General features: G+C 34.5%; 1 protein-coding gene across 2 annotated transcripts in view; it reads left to right on the top strand.

Annotated features, from left to right (window-relative positions):
- ADGRL2 (adhesion G protein-coupled receptor L2) overlaps window positions 1–21,515 on the top strand; it is a 662,542-nt gene that overhangs the window by 413,654 nt on the left and 227,373 nt on the right. For both annotated transcript variants that reach the window (XM_070467841.1, XM_070467840.1), the window contains one exon: window positions 11,774–11,815. The gene's annotated coding sequence lies outside the window, so the exon portion shown is untranslated. The remainder of the gene's footprint in view (window positions 1–11,773; window positions 11,816–21,515) is intronic.

The raw sequence follows: 21,515 nt of genomic DNA, 5'->3' as shown, positions 1-21,515 counted from the left end.
ACCCTTATGGCTGAAAGTGAAGAAGAAGTAAAGAGCCTCTTGATGAAAGTGAAAGAGGAGAGTGAAAAAGCTGGCTTAAAACTCAACATTCAGAAAACTAAGATCATGGCATCTGGTCCCATCACTTCATGGCAAATAGACAGGGAAACAATGGAAACAGTGACACTTTATTTTGGGGGGCTTCAAAATCACTGCAGATGGTGACTGCAGCCATGAAATTAAAAGATGCTTGCTCCTTTGAAGAAAAATGGCCTGCCTAGATAGCATATTAAAAAGCAGAGACATTATTTTACCAAAAAAGGTCTGTCTAGTCAAAGCTATGGTTTTTCTAGTAGTCATGCATGGATGTGAGATTTGGACTATAAAGAAAGCAGAGCGCTAAAGAATTGATGCTTTTGGACTGTGGTGTTGAAGACTCTTGAGAGTCTTTTGGCCTGTAAGGAGATCCAACCAGTCCATCCAAAAGGAAATCAGCCCTGAGTATTCATTGGAAGGACTAATGCAGAAGCTGAAACTCCAATACTTTGGCCACCTGAAGAACTGACTCATTGGAAAAAACCCTGATGCTGGGCAAGATTGAAGGCAGGGGGAGAAGGATGACAGAGGATGAGTTGATTGGATGGCATCACTGAATCAATGGAGTTTGAGTAGGTTCTGGGAGTTGGTGATGGATAGGGAAGCTGGCATGCTGCAGTCTATGGGGTCACAAAGAGTCAGACAAGACTGAGCGATCCTACTGAACTGAACTGAACTGAAGAATTCACTATTAATTTGACCCAAACATAAAAGCAGCAGGCAAAGATGAGAATAATTTATTTCTCATCCTGAGAAAGATAATCTCATTGGATAAAATGACAACCTGATGACAAAAAAGCTAACCATCTGTCTAAGACAGTTGTCTAAGACAACCACCTGCCATTACCTCCACTCATACTCTATTTTCTCATCTTTATTTTTCTTTGCATTTATAATAACCAGCATACCACATATGTTGGTATGTTGGCTTGGTGTCTTTTTTCCCCTCACTAGATAGTAAGTTCCATGAGAACAGAAAGTTTGATAGATTTTTGTTTTATAATCTGCCTGGTACATATAGGTATTTCATAAATATTTGAGTGAATAAGATAGAAATTGGTTATTTGTGGAATATAATTTTGTAGTTAACTGAATAAAACTAACAATATTTGTTAAGGAGATTTCTAAAATCTCTGTAGTGACCATGGTAATGTTTCAATTATGATTGGGCTTCATTTTTTTTTAGGATCATAGTTCTGAATATCATTTATTATTATATAGTAGAACATATAGAATTGCATAGGAATTACAGTAAATCCATATTGACTTCATGAATGACCCTGGTTTGAGTAAATCTTCAGTTTGGGTGTGATTTCTTATAATTGGACGATTTTCCTGAAGAGCAAGTGAGTAAAATATGTTGATTAATTGAGATCTGCAGCTAATTGGGTTTTTACTAAAATTTGTTACACTGGCACAGAATGGGCACTTAATAAATATTTGCCAAATATGTGAAATCTAGTTAGTTAAAGTAGGCTTATTATTTTGTTTTTAGTGTCTCAAATAAAAAGAAAAAATTTCAGTAAAATATGTAATATTTAAATATGTAAATATGTAATATGCAAGAGCATTAGGATCTACACAGCAGACAAGTAGCCGAATAAACGTATTTGAGGTTCTCTTTCCCTTCTTCTTTTCACCTTCCATTCTCCTCCCCTTTTATTCTCTGTCCTTCCCTTTCTTTCAAGAACAATTTAGTCCTAAATTTATTGAAAGTGAAAGTGTTAGTCACTCAGTCATTTCTGACTCTTTGCAACCCAGCACACGGTAGCCCATAAGGTTCCTCTCCATAGAATTCTCCAGGCAAGAATACTGGAGTGGGTTGCCATTCCCTTCTCCAGAGGACCTTCTCAACCCAGGGATCACCCCACGGTCTCCTGAACTGCAGGCAGATTCTTTGTCTGAGCTTCCAGGGAGGCTAAATTTATTATATGGGGACAAATTAGATAAGCATCTATCGGGATTGTAGAGGAGGGCCCTGCAGCCTAAAGAGCAGTGTGATGACTCAAAATGGGTGAGAAGGACATGGCGGGGCGGAGGGGTTGGGGTTGGGGATGTGAATAGGGTTTTCTTTGTTGGTAAAAGTAGTTACAAATATGAAAAGAGAGAAGATATACATTGGGTTGGGTCCTGTGTCATTGGTTTGGAAATGGAGAAATCAGTGTGAGCTCCTGAAGTTTTGTAGGGAGATAAATAGAGATGTTAATGTGTGTACATATTTGTAGAGATAGATATATAAATAGATGAATTTTTTTCAAACATATATTTCCATGTCTCCTGATCCTGATAACAATGACACACCAAAACAATGGGCACACCTTGCTCCTGAATCTTGGTTTCTAATATTACTCTCAATTAAAAAGATAAAAACAAGAAGAAAAAAAAGAACTCTATGGAGACATAGCTGATTCCTGAGTTGGGGCATAAAAAATAGAAAAATGAGCCAAGAATATATTATTAAGCCAAAAGTATGGAAGTTACTTATACAAAAAAAGAAATCAGATTAAAGGGGATCATAATGACTGTATCTGAAACTATTTGAAGATCAAAATGAATAATTGTAACAGCAGATTGTATCTCTTTGGATAAAATGGATATCCATGGGTTCATATTGATATAAATAAATAATTGAAGTTTAATATAATTATTTAAAAGCAGAGAAAACAGCAATTTTACAGTTATCCCCTTAACCATAAGATCAATATTAACATAACAAGTAATTTGCCAACTTGATAGGATACTACTGGGGTATTGGATTTGTTGTATTTTAGTTGCTAAGTCATGCCCAACTCTTTTAACTTCATGGACTGCAGCACGCCAGGTTTCCCCATCCCTCACCATCTCCTGGAGTTTGCCCAAGTTCATGTCCGTTGAATTGGTGATGCTATCCAACCAACTCATCCTCTGCCGTCCTCTTCTCCTTTTGCCTTCAGTCTTTCCCAGCATCAGGGTCTTTTCCAATGAATCAGCTCTTTGCATCAGGTAGCCAAATTATTGGAACTTCAGCTTCACCATCAGTCCTTCCAATGAGTATTGAGGGTTGATTTTCTTTAGGATTGACTGGTTTGATCTCCTTGCTCACGAGTCTTCTTCAGCACTGCAGTGAAAAAGCATCAATTCTTCCAGGCTCAGCCTTCTTTATGGTCCAACTCTCACATCTGTACATGACTACTGGAAAAACCATACTTTAGACTATATGGACCTTTGTCAGCAAAGTGATGTCTACTTTTTAATACACTGTCTAGGTTTGGCATAGCTTTTCTTTCAAGAGGCAAGCATCTTCTAATTTCATGACTGCAGTCACCAGCCAATTGTAATAATATAACTATTAAAAAAGGGAATAAAGAACAATTTTACAATGATCCCCTTAATCATAGGTTCAACATTAACATAACAAGTATTGTGTAAACTGACAGGACACTACTGGGATATTGGCTACTTTTCTTTAAAGTAATATAGAAAAGTGCACAATTTCAAAAACTATGATATTATAATATCACATTTGTCAATTGACAATTTAATATTGACAAACTTAAACTTATCAGTATTAAATATTTAGATTAGAATATTTCCCTCATGTAATAGAATAAAATGAAATGTTTTACTTGTGTTTAATATCTAGTTTAGTTAATCAATCAAGTAATAATTGTCACCATATCTGGCACACTTAAACTATCTGGAAGATTGTCATTATTATTCCTATTACTAGAAAGAAGTTGTTTAACTTTCCCCAAATGTCAAAATGTTTAATGGAGACTGCCTTTAGAAAGCTTTCCCTTCTGGGGGACTACTCTTTATTCTGTGATGTAAGGGGTTGGAAAATGACTAGAGAGATAGAAAGTATGTGGGTCCCATGTTATTTGAGACTTGATGCCATTTTATTCAAAAGATTTTGCCCCATGTCTAAAAGGCTGCCAGCCTGAGGGAGTGACTTTTTGTCAGGCATGGTGGTATGCTGACAGAAGCCCAGAAATAATAACAAGCCTTCTTGGACTTCATGGACTCTTTCTTAGTTTGTGAGAAAATTAACTTTTCACAAATATTTTGATTTGAAGAAATTTATGGTATTCATTTAAGAAAACACTCAGAATTCCATGTTATTAGGACAAGTTAGACTAAAGTCAACAACATAGTATAGTGGGTTCAAAACATGAATCTGCTCTTTAGTTATGGAAACTTAGACAAATTATTTAACCTCTTTATACCTCATTTTCTTTGTATGTAAAACGAGAATACTAATGCCCAAGTTATAGGATTATTATAAGCATTAAATGAGATAACACATGTTATCTCATTACTTAAAGTAGTACCTGGAATATAGCAAACACTCACTAATTCTATCCATTATCATAATTATTGGAGACCAGGGAACAAAGACAAAGGTAAAACAGAAGCTACATTAAGAAATCAGTGATTTCTTGGGACTTCTCTAGTGATCCAGTGGCTACAACTCCATACTCCGAATGCAGGGGACCCAGATGCAATCCCTGGTCAAGGATCTAAATTCCATACGCTGCAACCAAGACCGGGCACAATCAGATTAAAAAAATCAATCCCTCAATGATTTTTTTAACACATTTTGATCAATCACTGTCTGAACAAATATGTTTATTGTTACATACCTGACTTTGTATGACAGCATGCAAGTACTTTTTCCAATTTGTAAAACTAGAAATGTTAATATCAGTACTCCTCACAGATTTTATTATAAAACTTAGCAAGTTGCCTGGCACTATTAATAAGCAATCAAAAAAATTAGTTGTGCTGCTATTACTAATTATTATTATTATCATTATGATATAATAAGATCAGAGTTTGAGAGATACATATGAGGGAAGAACATGAGAGGAACAGAAGAGCTAATACTTCAAGTCTTTTAAATAATAAATAGCTTTTTTTTTTCCAGATGGAGAGGATAGGAAGAACATTCAGGGATTCCTCATGTGTTTTTACCTAAATTTGATTTGTTTTCAAAATGTCAGTGGGCCTACAGTTATTCCACTGAGAAAATGCTTTTGAATTGACCATGTCCACAGAAATTAATCAATCAACAGGTAATTGAGCATCAGATCTGTGAAATATGCAGATAAAGTGTAAGACAGACTTCCAGCCAGTTTTCCTATATCCACATTCTCTCTTCGTTAGCATACTTTTCATGAGGTTGACATACTAATCTTCCTGAATACACTTTTCATCATGCCATCACTGTTAGGAAGCATGGAGTCATTCTCAAATGCCTTCTGTATGCAGCACAAAAGACTCTGTCTAGCTTCAAGGACCCTCTACAGCTTTGCACTTCAGGATCTAGCACCAGCACAAATACCATCTGGCAATTTGTTAGAAATAGATAATCTCATACCTCAATTTAGACCTACCAAATTAAAATCTGCAGTTTAACCAAGATCCAGCACTTCTCTGTAAAACCTGTTAATCTAAAAAGAACAAAATCACTTAATCATAATATAACCGATGGTCCCATAAAGAATAATTAAATCTTTTCTATAATATCTCTGCCTTCAGTGCAATTTTTTTTCGGTAAATTAATTAATTTTGACTGTGCTGGGTCTTCATTTCTGCATGGTCTTTTCTCTAGTTGTGGTGCTCAGGCTTCTCGTCCTGCCGGTTTGTCTTCTTGTGGAGAACAGGTGCTAGATCAGGCAGGCTTCAGTAATTTTGGCTCCTGGGCGCTAGAGCACAGGCTCAGTATTGTGACGCATGGGCTCAGTCGCTCTGCAGCAAGTGGGATGTTCCCAGATCGCGGATCGAACCCCTGTCTCCAGCACTGGCAAGTGGATTCCTATACACTGATCTACCAGGGAAGCCCCAAAGCAGTTTTTTTGTTCATGTTCTTAACTCCACTAGAAATGCTTTATTTCCCTCCCACCTACTATTTGAATCCCATCTATTCCTGAAGGCCCACTGGAAAAAAATCTCATATCTTCTGGCAAACTGAAACCATTTTAAGCTACACTAACCTTCCTGAATACTTCTTGCATTTAAGTCAACACCATTTATTCCCTCTTACTATTCATATAATATTCATTGAATAATCATTTTCTGAATGTTTATTGTTGTTTACCAGGCACTTTTGCACTGGCCAGAATGCAAACAAAGATTTAGACTTTCCCTGCCCTCATTAAGCTCACAATCAGAACAATAATGATTCAGTAGGAATACCTTAAACTCCACAGGCAAGAAGTACCAGCTGGCAGATGTAGGGCTACAGGACCATACATGGTTGTTTTTTTCTTGGTTAAATTATCTTAAATGAAGGTAGTAATGTTGAAATATATTAAAAGCTTTTGTGTCATGAAATAGATGAACTGACAAAAGACAAAACAGATACTGTGCTTTGTTTCATGTTAAATGACTAACCCTAGAGATTATTATAAGGTTTCTTAGGCCAGTCATGTGTTTTTCTTCATTCATTCAACAAATCCCAGAATTTATTTGTCCTTTTGTGGCTCCTTAAGTTTCAGGCATGGTAATCACTAAATAAATACTTGGTGATTGAAGACAGTCTTTGATCTTAAGTTGGGGACAAGGTTTACACACATGGAACAACCATTGCACAAATGCAGCCCCTTCCTCCTACTGCTACTCTTACATTAGGAAATGTTCATGAATTTGCAATGACATTGTAGTTTACTACTAGTGTCTTTAGGATGGAAACATCCCTCCAGAGTGCCATGGAAATTTCTGTTCCTCCGTAACTTATGCTTGTGTTCACCAGAGACTTGTTGGAGCACAGCCAACCAAATGGGATTGGCTAGTAAAAGTGTTTGTGGGTGGGCATTTCGGAAACAAGTTTCAAGACCATTTGCCAGCAAAATCTCAGTAAGTGGAATTTTAAACAACATAATGTAAAATTTGATTTACAGAGGCCTAAAGGGGCAGAGGAGATAAAAGACATGATGAAGTTTATAGTATCCGTATTCTTTGAGAGTGAAAATACAAGTTAGCATTTTTTGGTGTTGCAAAACATCTCATCAGCTCTTTAGGTAGACACATGCTTCTGGAAGACAGCCATTCTTCAATAGATCTCAAGCTCCAAATAACACCCCTAGAGTACATAAAGTTTAAATACTATGCAAGGTCTTTCTGAGCCCCTTGGTTTTTTCAATATGATTCAAAAGTATGATCACACAGGGAAATTTCAAAATCAAACTAAATAAAAAGACTATTTCCAAATAACATAAACCAGAACTATATAGAACCTAGTATTACACAGAAATAAAACTACTACATACATTATTTTGACTCGAGCCATCAATTTCCTTATATTTATAACCTTCAAGTTGGTTTCAGCTTTCCTTTATATTATTCAACAATTTTACTAAAGATGAGCATCTCCACATGGTGTGCAATTTTCTCTTTAACTTTTAAATTCTCTGGGTATGGAAGAAAAGCTATGGAACCTTAACTGAGTAATTATTATTTTCTTAGTGTATATAGAGTTTGAGGATAATGCCAAATCTTCCTTTCATCAAGGAAATAAGTCTGACACAAGCAGTGATGTACACGTTGTCTGGCAACACCCCATCTTCAGGTGGAAGAGCCAAGTTAAGACTGAAAAGGGAACTCATTCTTCACCTCTAGTCACTTCTTGGTATCTACTGAGGTTCTTGAAGGAATGCCAATTAGGGCAAATTTATATGTCTCCTTGGAGGTTTTAGATAACTCTTCAGTAAGAACCATTTGTTTATCTCATTTAGACCATTTCTCCAAAGCAAGATTTGCAAACTTGCTGTTGAATATGCTGTTTGCAGACCATAGCTAGCTTTCCATATGGATATAAAGCACTGGTACTTGAAAAATTCATTAAGAAGTGACTCATTTGAACTCCCAGATCTAAATTTCTGGAGTGGTTCTACCACATTTTAAAAATGCTGTTCCAGAATTCAAGCAACAGAAAATAAAGAATTCATATGCAAACAGTACATGAAATATGCTTAAACAAGGCATTTGCTGCTTCACAGCTTGTGCCATTGTTTAAGTAATTCTAATTGTTTTTAAGTTTTTCTTTATAAAGAGCTGGAATCTGCTTTTCTGAACTTGTATCGTTAGTCTTAGTTTTCAGACACTCACTGTCCCCTTTATAAAAAATTTCCAAGTGTCTGAGGATAGGGTCCATGCTTGCCTTCTGTTTAGATGTCTCTTTTCAATTAAACATCTATTCCTGTCCCTATTCCTAAGGTTATATAGCTTCCGAACTTCATCTTTAATGACAAATTAGCTTTTCAATAACTACATTTTGAACATAAGAGGCCAATAATCAACACAAAGTTCAAAATACAGACTTGTATTTTACAGAATATTTTTACGTATAAGGTTTGTTTGAACCCCATATTTAGTGGGCTGTAATACATAAGGTGCAGTATAGCCATTACTACTGAAATGTTAGACTGGTAGACCCAGGAACTGAAAACATATTTTTCGGTTGTCTCAATTAATGAAATTTTTACTAGATGCTACTAAGTGGTGATTGAAAAAATCATGCTGAAATATTACTGTCAGCTACCGGTGTAAAATTTCTCACCAGAGAACTATCACAACTTCAGAATAGAATGTTTGTTGTCTAAACACAAATTTTAGCAGCCACTAAAATTGTTAGGAAGACCTTAGATCCCTTTGCTCCTTAATTATGTTTTAAAACAATTTTTATTACACAGTATAAAATCAAAATAGTTACTATTTGCAAATTTCCCCTTATTTATACATGTTATTTATTTAGCTATTTATAAAAACATAAGCTAACACTCTAAATTAGACCTGAAGTTAGTTTGAGTTCCTTATCTCCCCACAAAATTTTCTCTAGTCTTTTGCAAAATGCTAAAGTGATTTGTTCAACAATGTAGATGGTTAATAATCACCCAGGTGACAATAGCAATTCAATGCATCATGCTTTCACTTCTTATTAAAATTGCTCTATCACTGAAGCTTAACCAAATTTTCTTCATGCTTGGCCTTCCATTTGAGTCTGATACCCTACAGTTTTCTTCCAATATCAAATTTTGCTTTGTCTTGAATTATTTTCTTTCCTCCTTAACCTACTTTCAAGAAATAGAAAAAGGCTCTTTGATGTGCCAATTCAAAGTGTGTTCAGATAAAAGGTAAATAATTCAATAGCCTTTTGAGGAGGGTTGACATTTGAATGTTGGAGGTTGTTTCCTTTACTCCTGGGCTCTCCTATTGAGGTCAGGTGACCCATGTTAGTGACTTGCTGGAGTGAGTTTTGAATTTGTGAAAAACTTCTAATGAAGAATAGTGACAGAAATAGCAAAGAAAAAATCAATGAAATAGGAAAGTCCAAGTGTATGTTCTTATCAAGTATTATACTTGTCCAATAGTTACAAACCTCTCTGAAAATATTTATATGTGTGGGTGGAGGCAAGTTGCCCATTAAATTGTAGGAAGTGTTATCAGATTTATCAGCACTTGGTTGTAAATTTAACTACACAGTTTTGGCTCATAGAGAAATGAGGAGGAAATATCTGATTAAAGTGTGCATTGCTGCTGAGGCAACTGAATGTTGCCATAGCAATTGAGATGAAATGTGCAAGAAGTGAGATAATTAAATCTAACCCCTTTAGTAGTTTTGACAGTCAATGCACTGCCAATAGGAAAAGTTATCTACAGTATTAAGATAAAACACATTCCTCATGGAAAGTCTCCTGACTAGTATTTTGTTGTTCCCTTCCTAAATACATTGCTTTAGGTATCTAATTTGAATGTTCCCTTGTAATAATCAAATACAGTTTTGACCTTGGTCTGCAGTTACCTAGAATTTCTGCTGGTTTATTGTATCATGGGAGCAGACATCTATTAAAAAAAATCCATTTTTTCCCCTCTAGTTCCTAAAAAAAGTATACTAAAGCCAAAGCTGTCATATTTGAGCTTGAAATTCAATAATATCTAGAACGTGCTGCCCTCTTCAGGAACTGATGCTTAAAAATACTTTGAATTTTTTTAGCAGTTTAGTAATTATAAATATAAGCTATAACATCAAAAATTGTACTAATGATTCTTTGGAAATAAGCACTACACAAAATAAAATATTTCTCAGTCTAAAATTTTCCATAAAAATCTTTCATTGAAATCAGTAAATACAAAAGATTGAAATAAAATATTGACATTTATGATTAATATGAAAAGCAGTTTTCTTAAACTATGATCATGGGAGAACTTCTCAATCATTTCAGAATGTCAGATATCCATAATTACAAGCCATATGTTTCATTAATATTAAAAATATCTAAAAAAAAAAAGTGAAAAACTAAGTAGGACACCTTTCAAATTTTAATTTTATATTCCAGCAAAAAGTCATTAATTTTGTCAATATTTATCATTTGAAATTTTCACTAGTTTCATTTACTGAAACATCATCTTTCTTGCAAATAATGATTTCAAGCTACACTAACACATTATAATTTTTATTCAGGATTATTTTATTCAAAATAACATTGAAGGATCTGAAATGTCATTATCCAAATAGTCAAGTAAATCCCTTTTCTGCATATGTTATCTGAAAATTTCTTAAGCTATCCTCTAGTTTTGGCAGAGGGAGATGGACTGTATATTTTCCTCTAGATTAAGTTTATGATACATAAAAGAGAAAATGACCAATACATTTATACAATACCAATACAATATATAAAATGACTTTATATATCGGGATATGAGAAAAACATATTTTTTTACAGCTGATATGTTCCTTTATCTTAGAACTATTGACATTGAGAAAGATTATTTTATGCTAATTATTAAATGTGAAAGTCACTGTAAATTTAAAAAATTTAAAGGACACAATAAATTCAAGAACACATATGCTTTTTCATAATACAAATTTATTGTAATTCTTTACCAAGCGATGCAATTAAAACCTGTTTTCAATCAACAGAAAACAATAAGAAAATATATATCTCTTTATTATCACTTATTTAGTGTGTAAAAATAGGAGCATGGACTCCTAATTTTGTTTTTCAGTTTCTGTATCAGATTTTCAGTTCAAGATTCCACCAAGGAAATGTACATATAAATAGATCTAACAGTCATTAATGCTGACTTCAAGAATGTAAAATGCTCCTCAGTTTTTCCTTAAAGAGTTTTAAGTATGGCTGTCCCATCTGTTTCAATGAAAAATTCAATCAAGCTAAAGGGGAGAAAAAACAAAAAAAAAACCCCACTCTTGACAATATTCTCTTAATCCAAGAATATTTGTTTGGGAAAAATAGAATGTTTTATTCCTGATTTTGAAAGTAGTTATCACAACAATTGCTTGATCCAAAGGGGCTTCCCAGGTGGCACAGTGGTAAGGAATTCACCTGCCAAGGCATGAGACACAAGAAATGTAGGTTCGATCTCTCAAGAGATGCAGGTTCGATCCCTTGGCCAGGAAGATCCCCTGGAGTAGGAAACAGCAACCTGCTCCTGTATTCTTGCTTCAAAATTCCATGGACAGAAGAGGCTGGTGGGCTACAGTCAATGGGGTCGCAAAGAGGTGGACACAACTGAGCAACTGAGCATGCCATTCTGTCCAAAGGCATGTGATACATGTTTAAAAATTCTTAGAACACTGAATTGTGTTATCTGCAATAGATTTACTTCATTTTATTTTGCTGCGGCTGCATTACATTTGGCAGTTAGGATCCCTGTGGATGGAGGTATAATAAATAATAATATTTTCTTTGCTTTTCAGGGTATTTATGGCACAATGATAAATTTCATCTTTCCCAGAATGGTAAGTAAAGAGCTCTTTCTATATTTGATAGCACTGAACACAAACAAGAAAAAGTGAATTGCTACAATAAAAATGGAGTATCATTTGCTAAATGTATTGAATTATCTGATAATTATAAGGTAGCATATACTCTTCAAATAAATGGATACCACATTCAAATTCTATAAGCATTCCAAAATACTCACTGAATATGCTACAGGGCTCTTCAGAGGGAATATAAGGTTTTTGTTTTCTCTGTTGGATTGCATTTGAACATAGTATATTCCATAGTTTGTTTTCTGGGGTAATTTATTTTAAAATATACACAGATATAGAAATAAATGTGGCTTACATTCTATGAGAAGAAAGATACATATTGAGAGTGGGTGAGCAAGAGTCCTTTGGAGTTTTTACTGTTACATAAAAACTGATTATAATTTATGTTTGACCAGGGCTTTGCAGCATCTGTGAATTTAAAAATGTTTGTTTTCTAAGAGCATATATCATAACTTCTCTTAGGCAAGCTAGCTACTATCTGATTTTGTTTAAATACATAGTTTTGTTGTCTTTCTCTTTTTATGACTTAAAATAGTAATATTTAGTTTTAGTCTTAATCATAACCTCTTTACAATTTAGATAACAATAAAAACCAATCTAATCAAAAGGGAAAGGTCAATGTAAAATGATATTTCTTAGTAAGCTATTTCTGTCTCCTATAAAGTTCTTCCCCCAGTGGTTCTTGCATATTACCTATAAAAAGAAGGAATTTCTCACTGTAGAAAAAAACACCTTGAAATAAACTAGTCATCAAAAAGTGCTATGTTAAGTGAAAAAGCAGAGCACATTATAAATACATTATATATTGTGCTTGTGTATTGAGGGAAGAGAGAATTGGGATCATACTATAGGCTTAGAAAAAGGACACAAAGGCACACAGACAGTGGGAATATGGGTAGCTTAGTAGTCTTCATCTCTTCTTTATTTTCTGAGTTTCCTATAATAAATAGATATTATTCTTATCAGAATAAGAGAATTATTTGAATAGCAGACTGTTCAAAATAGTATACTATTATTAATTAAATGTATATACATAAAGTTGAGGAAACACCTCTGCATCAATTTCATAGCCAAAATGATCTTAAACAATTAAAAAAGAAAAACAAAAACCTTCCATCTAATCCCATAAGGAAGTAAAAATATAAAGTGAAGATTAACTGGGTAAAAGTGTACAATAAAACAATTAAATATTTAAAATAAGGTTGAAGCTATTACATTTATTAATTTTACCTTAATACAGAAATACTCCTAGAATTCAGGCATATGTATGAAAAAAATAGCCATTTTTAAACTGAAATAAAAAGATCTGCAGATTCACATTAGTTTTTAGCATATAAGAATATTGTGTTTTATGAACATTTTTCAGAAGAAGAAAAGGTTAAGGTATGAAAAGACCAAAACATGAAGGCACAACTTTTAAAATAAACTCATACATTAAATCAGTAGATCATACTGGTTAATATTAGCAGAAAACTTTGATATAAAATCTACACTGTGATTTACCCACCTACAACCGATTGTCCTTGCACATAAGTAAGGTTCAAGATTAAAACAAAATAAAGGATGTTAGCAAAAAGTGTTGCTTTTAACCTTAAATAATGTTAATAAACCATATGTTAGTAGTAAACATAATAAATAATGCAACTATCAAATATTTTTAAGATTAAAGATTTCTTCTCAAAGGTATTTTATTATCCATTGTAAAGTCAGCATTAAAATATCTATTGTAGTTATTTCTCACAACTTATCTGGAAATAGGCCAATAATTTCAGAAGACAGTTGAGGGAGGGAGAGGTGCTCCAGAAAGGATCTAGTAGAGTTCACATTACACTTCCCAGGTCTTCACCTTCATCCTACTTGCTCTCATGTTACATAAAATTATGACAGAACTAGTTCTCTGATTGCCTAGCTCACAAATTGGAAAGCACACTATCAAAGTTGGGAGGGACCAGAGAAGAACTTTCAAATCTATTCACCACCAGTAAGAATTGAGGAATCAAAGATTAGTTGTATGATATTGAGTAAGATATACCATAAACTTGGGTTTAAAACTCCTGATCTGTTAAATCAAACAGTCATACTGGAAGATTTTTAATAAAATCTAAATCCTTTGCCAGGCCTGGAATTTTGCAACAAAATAGTATATCCTTAAACTTACTATACAGAACATGAGATAATATTGGGAGATTTTGAAGTTGTTACAAAGAAAAAGGTTTTAATGATTAAAAGGGTAAATTTCATTCATCTGCAAAATTCACTTATATTGATTTCAATTATATTCTGTGAGGGATTAAATATTTTGATGATATTCTTCCCATAATACCATTTTTAAGATGTATCTAAAATTTTAACCTGAATTTTCTCACTTTTCTTTGAATTATAGTATGTGAGAGAAAATCTAACATCAGCTTCTTCTGAAGAATGGGGGGCCAAATTCATATCTATTTGTATATGGAAATATAGATTTCTATAGGTTTATGCTGCCAGAATGCTAATCTGAAATACTGATGCTAAGTTCCTTCAGTTGTGTTTAACTCCGTGTGACCCCATGGACTATATAGCCCACTAAGCTCCTCTGTCCATGGGATTCTCCAGGCAAGAATACTGGAGTGGGTTGCCATTTCCTTCTCCAGGGCAATCGTCTCCTGCACTGGGAGGCAGCTTCTTTACCACTAGCGCCATCTGGGAATCCCTGAAATACAGGGGAAATCAAAAATTTTAATTTATAATTTTATGTTTTTAATCCACTCTGTAACATCTTTCGGAGAAGGCAATGGCACCCCACTCAAATACTCTTGCCTGGAAAATCCCATGGACAGAAGAGCCTGGTAGGCTGCAGTCCATGAGGTCGCTAAGAGTCAGACACGACTGAGCAACTTCACTTTCGCTTTTCACTTTCATACGCTGGAGAAGGAAATGGCAACCCACTCCAATGTTCTTGCCTGGAGAATCCCAGGGATGGGGGAGCCTGGTGGGCTGCCGTCTATGGGGTCGCACAGAGTCAGATACGACTGAAGTGACTTAGCGGCAGCAGTAACATCTTTAGCACAACTGACATGACATTTCAGAAAGATAATAAACAAAATCAACCTCTTGCCCATAATCAAGAGCAGAGTCAGTGCGACAAACTATTAAATAAATACATCTGCTTATTCAAAGTATTTCCAAGTGTGCAACTTTAAACAAACAGCCAAAGTTCTAAATTACTATATGAAATGACTTGAAATGTGAACATATATTTTGTTGACATATATCTGTTAAAACTGAACTTTAAAACAGAATAACTCTTCAATGTTATTAAAAATTTTTAATAGGTTAGAGATAAATGCCAACTATTTATATAAAGCAAATTTATCAGTGTAATTAATCTGTATTACAAAAAAATAGATCTCTCTCATTCTCAATGAAAAAAGATTGAGTGCATATTTCTGTGAATAGTCACAGCATTTAATCCTCAATCAATAATAAAACATACTATATTTCTAAGAACATTAGTAAAAATGCATAACCTTATTTTATTAGTGATAAAAGTTCCATATTGGATTTAACTATAGCCAGTAGTCATTTTGCTATTTATATTTTTTAAATTCCACAACAGTCTCCAAATTATCTAATGGCAATTTTTAGGTCAGATTGATACTTATATTAAAGCATTGTTAATTGACCAACAGGTTGATTACTTTTAACATTTTGAAAGAAGAAAGATGAAAACAGGCCTCTCGTTTTCTCTCAATTAAAATTGCATGCAATTATTCCTGAAGATTATAGATCTCTTTTGGGATTTCCGGTTTCAAACAACTTTTTGGTTCATTTCACAGGAATAATATTCATCTTAATTAGGGAAAACAATTGATGGGCTTTTTACCAGAGGGAGTCCACTCTGTGCACTGATTACTACCACTAGATTATCCTGTTTAAGGGGAAAAAAGCCCTTCTTCTAAGCTGTTAGTTGAATATGTTATCTATTAGTAACCATTGTCTTCGAAGACAGAATGTTTTTCTTGATGGATGGTTAATCCATTTTGCTTTAACCACCAAATTTTCCTAATCACTATTCCAAATTGACTTCTAAAATTTTTTCAAATATGTAAATATATCAATCAAATATATAAACCAAAATTATTAAATAAATAAAAACTCATGTGTGGTACATTACTGAATTGTTTTACACAGGTTATAAGGTTAAAACACTTGCTTCACTTAAAAAATTATTTTTTGATATTTAGTAACTAAAAAAATAAAATTTCAAATACATAATGAGAACTAAAACAAACACTTGAGAAGTAATCATGAATACTTGAGTACCCTGTGACTTTTCAAGCTCTTGACTTCTTTTCTACAATTATTTAATGTCAATTCAAGGTTAAACATTGTTTGAAATTTTCTCTGTCCCTTGTTTCTCCTTGCAATTTTGTCTCATGTATTTGCATCCCTAAACATACCATTGTTTGGTTTACATGTTTGCAACAATATGTAAATGAAAGTGACTTTTCCATTCAAAAGCAAGTCTTGAGATTCAACCATTTATTGCACATAAGTATAATTCATTAGTTTAGACTGTTGTATGGTATCTACTCTATGATATAATTTATTTGTCCTTTTTAATGCTGATGAATTGTGGGGTTGCTTCAGTTCTTTGCTTTTGCTTTTTACTCTCATACATAGTACCACTATGAACATTCTTCAGCATGCATAGATGGATAGGTACAAAATTTTCTCTAGGTCAAGTAGTTCACAATCTGGAGTGATTTTGCCCCAAGGGAATATTTGGCAATGTGGTGGAACATTCTGGCTTATCATAACTTTGAGATATCAGCTGCCTAGCTGACTAAGTGGTAAAGAATCCACCTGCCAATGCAGGAGACATGGGTTCAATCCCTGGTCCAGGAAGATCCTCTGGAGAAGGAAATGGCAAACCACCCCAGTATTCTTGCCTGAGATTTGGAAAATCCTGCAGTGGCCACAGGATTAGTAAAGGTCCATTTTCATTCCAATCCCAAAGAAGGACAATGCCAAAGAATGTTCAAACTATCATATAATTGTGCTCATTTCACATTCTAGTAAGTTTATGCTCAAAATCTTCAAGATAGTTTTCAGCAGTACATGAACCAAGAAGTTCCAGATGTACAAACTGGGTTTCGAAGAGGCAGAGGAACCAGAGGTCTAATTGCCAACATTTATTGGATCATGAAGAAAGAAAAGGAATTCCAAAAAGGATCTACTTCTGCTTCATTGAATACATGAAAGCCTTTGATGGTGTGGATCATAAAAAACTGTGGGAAATTCTTAATGAGATAGGAGTACCAGATCATCTTACCTATCTCCTGAGAAACCTGTATGCAGATCAAGAAGCAATAGTTAGAACTAGACATGGAACAACTGACTGGTTCCAAATTGGGAAAGGAATATGACAAGGCTGTACATTTTCACCCTGCTTATTGAAATTATATGCAGAGTACATCATGTGAAATGCTGAGCTCTATGAATCATAAGCTGGAATCCAGATTGTTAAGAGAAATATCAACAACCTCAGATATGGAGATGATACCACTCTAATGGCGGAAAGTGAAGAAGAGGAAATAAAGAGCCTCTTGTTGCGGGTGAAAGAGGAAAGTGAACAAGCTGGCTTGAAACTCAACATTCAAACTAAGATCATGGCATCTGGTCCCATCGTTTCATGGCAATTAGAAAGGGAAATAGTGGAAGTAGTGACAGATTTTATTTTCTTGGGCTCCAAAATTACTGTGAACAGTTACTGGAGCCATGAAATTAAAAGACACTTGCTCCTAGAAAGAAAAACTGTGACAAACCTAGGCAGCGCACTAAAAAGCAGAGACAGCACTTTGCCGACCAAGTTCCATATGGTCAAAGCTGTGGTTTTTCCAGTAGTCCTGTATGGATGTGAGAGTTGGACCATAAAGAAGGCTGAGCATGGAAGAATTGATGCTTTTGAGCTGTGGTTCTGGAAAAGACTCTTAAGAGTCCCTTGGACAGCAAGGAGTTCAAACCAGTCAATCCTAAGGGAAATCAACCCTGAATATTCATTGGAAAGACTGATGCTGAAGCTGAAGCTCCCATACTTGGGCCACCTGATGAGAAGAGCCAACTCATTGGAAAAGACCCTGATACTGGGAAAGATTGAGGGCAGGAGGAGAAGGGAGAAACAGAGGTGAGATGGTTGGATGGCATCATCGACTCAATGGACATGAGTTTGAGCAAGCTCTGGGAGATAGTGGAGGACAGAGGAGCCAGGCGTGCTGCAGTCCACAGGGTCACAAAGAGTCGGACAACTTAGTGACTGAACAGCTTAGGGTATACTACTGTTTTTTAGTAGGTAGAGACCAAGGATGCTCTAAATATCCTTTAAGGTGCAAGACAGGCCCCACAACTAAGAATTATCTGAACTAAAATGCCAGTAGTACAAGATTGAGAAACTTTGCTCTAGAATATATTCTTGAAAATGAAATTGCTGAGTCACAGAGTATGGAAAATTTCATATTTATTAGATAATTGCTAACTGTTGTTCAAGTATCAATTTTATATTCCTACCAAGAGTATAAAGATCAATGTTCCAAAAGATCTGCCTTTTAACACTTAATATAGTCAGATACTTAAAAACTTTTAAAGATTTTTGTGAAGGAAAATAAAAAATTCTCACACTTTCAATTCCTGGAGAAGGAAATGGCAATCCACTCCAGTATTCTTGCCTGGAGAATCCCATGAACAGAGGAGTCTGGCAGGGTACAGTCCATGGGGTCACAAGAGTTGACACAACTTAGTGACTAAACCATCACTACCATTTTCAATTCCTTGATTACTCTGAACATTTCAACATTAAACTGTAGGTTTTTTATAGTTATCCTTTATCAAGTTAAGAAATTTTATTCTTAATTTCCTTTTTAAAAAATCTTTGAGGATGTTTCATTTTATCAAGTGTTATTTCTGAAATTAATTTAGAGGAAAATATGAGTTTTATTACAAAGGGTTGCTGAGACCTGAAATATCTCTCACCCTAAGGTTGTTTGCTGAGTGAGGTGAACATGAATTTCATTTGTCATGTCCTTGCTGGCACAAGGGAAAAGTGACGAAGCCCAGCATTCAGTGCTGGAATGCAAGATAGATATGTCCTCCTCAGTAACCTATCTACAAATAAAACCATCCCATGGAGGGCTGCAAGGAAAACTGCAAGTCTTAAATGCATTAAAAAAAAAAAAAAAGAATTCTCCTTTGAAAATTTATAATCAGAAACCAACATTACTGTTTCCAGTAAGAATTTTATAAGCTCAATGGTCTAAAGACTCAAAGATAAGAAATCAAGTTTAAACTTGTCCCTAGTTATGCCTTTTGTGCCCATCAGAATCAAAAGAAAATCAGCTCTGGAGAGCCTAATTTTACTCCATGCTGCTGAGAATTTTTACAGAAAAAGAATTCCTTAAGTACAAACCCACAATTAGAAATCACAAAGACACTGTAAAACAAAAAACACAACAACAACAAAAAAAAAACAAAGCCAAAATCAAAAGCAGTGAAAGATAAATAAACAGGAGTCAGGTTACAAAAAAAAAAAGATAAAAAGCAGAATCAGACCCACAAAGACTTCAAGTATTGAAATTGCCATTTTCATTCTTTCTTGTCCTGTTCTCTTTTATTCCCATTCCTGTTGCCCATAAAACTACCTCCAAAAATCAAATTTTTTAGAATTTAATCTCCTCAAAATAACATGTACACCCTCCTATAATGTTAGAAATTAATAATATCATTAAGTTTAACTTGTTAAGCTAACCTAGTTATACTGAGATGGAATTTGGTCTTGACACTCATGTTTCAAACTATAAGAACTGCAGTGAACAAATAAATAAGTAAATAAGAGTAGAAATAAGAATATTTTAGTTAAATGAACAAGTATCATTGTAAATACTGTAGTAGGTTAAAATAATATATTGCTGGCTACAATATAGAAATTTTTTCAGTCTTTGGTTTTTTAAATAGATTTCGTTTAGCTAAATACTCAAACTGATAGATATATTATACACTTTTATTTGTGCAGCATATATCCACAACACCATGAGGCTAGTAGAATCCTAGCTCCCTGATAAGGGATTGAACCTGGGCCTTTCGCAGTGAAAGCATTGGTTCCCAAGTACTGGCCCACCAAAGAACTCCCAAATATAGTGTTTATTTTTCAACAACTTTCAAATATCTTTACATTTGTGTTTTGAAAAATTTTAAAAAGGATTTGTTTTCTCACTTAGCCTTGCACTGCTGATTGGTCTCACACTGGGCACTTGGCCAAAGCTGAGCCAGTCATTGGCTGTCCTTGTAATTTTATGAACTGGAATCACAGAACAGACTCCTAGGCAAAGAGAGAATATATCACTTGATGAATCCCAGGGAAGACTGATTCTGCACCTTAATTCTGTTATTAAACTTTCTAGGGATCTATGAACCAGTAAATTACCTTTGCTGAAGCTTGAGTTGTTTCTGTAACTTGCAACCAAAACAGTCCTAATACCCTTATATAAAGAAAATTAAATTCTGAGATGGTTTTCCTGCATGCTGGTAGTCATAGGAGGCAATGATTGAATAATACTTTTAATACCTTTTTCACCATAAGTGAAGGGAATTGGGAAGAGTTCCTGAGTGAGTTTTTTTGAAGCGCTACCTGGATCAGAACATACCTCTCCCCTCTGATTTATTCCAACACAGGTCAAAGTAAAGATAACCTAAGATTATTTCTTATGACAAGGTTTAGGGACCACTACTATATAGACAAACTTCTGGAATCTAGAGGGCTTCATCAAGAAGTCATTTCTGGTTGTAATATTACTTTCCAGTTACTTTCTACCTGAGATTTTACATGGCCTGAATGGAAGAGGAAAGGACTGAAATGTAAGGGATGAGTGTAACAGTTACTGAGCATTTTATGCTATGTTAAAGACCTGACTGGTGCGTTTTATTTTCAGTTGTTAAGGGCTGCAATGTGTCCCCCCAGAATTCATGTGTTGAAGTTCAAACTCCCCGGAATTCAAAACGTGAATATATTTGCATTTAGTCTTTAAAGAAGTTATTAACGTTAAATGAGATCATTGGGGGTGAGCCCTAAACCAATAAGAGATTAAGTTGCAGACACACAGAGGAGGATGCCATGAAGACACAGAGAGAATGGCCATCTACAAACCCAGGAGAGCTCTCAGGAGAAATAACCCTGTCTCTCAAATCTACCCATAAAATTTCTTTCAAGTGCCTGCTCTACTCTTTGTTTTCATTATTACCACCTTAATTTAGACTGTGTTTTTCTTATTTGAAATATTCAAATAACTATCAGTTCCTCATCTTCATCTTTTATTTCAAACATTCATAGTCATGTTAGCAAAGCCACTACATTGTGAAATTGTTGAGAATGAAGTCTGCTCTGTACTCGTTTCTTATCCACTGTATATAATCTATGGTTCCTAAACCCGGCTGTGTACCAGGACTTGGGTGGCCTTTTTTTAATAGTCTGGGACTATATAGTCAGACTGTATCTGTTGAAACAGAATCTAAAGGCTTGTGGGCTAGAAATTGGTATTTTTAATGTATTCCTAAGTTGATCATCTAACTAATCAGCAATTATTACTTTTATTCACCCTTTTTACTAACAGTCATATAACAGCTTTCTCAAAAC

The sequence above is a fragment of the Odocoileus virginianus genome, chromosome 5 (assembly GCF_023699985.2).
Source record: "Odocoileus virginianus isolate 20LAN1187 ecotype Illinois chromosome 5, Ovbor_1.2, whole genome shotgun sequence".
Lineage (NCBI taxonomy): Eukaryota > Metazoa > Chordata > Mammalia > Artiodactyla > Cervidae > Odocoileus > Odocoileus virginianus.
Note: the sequence above shows the minus strand (reverse complement) of the source record. Positions and strands in the feature narration are given on the sequence as shown.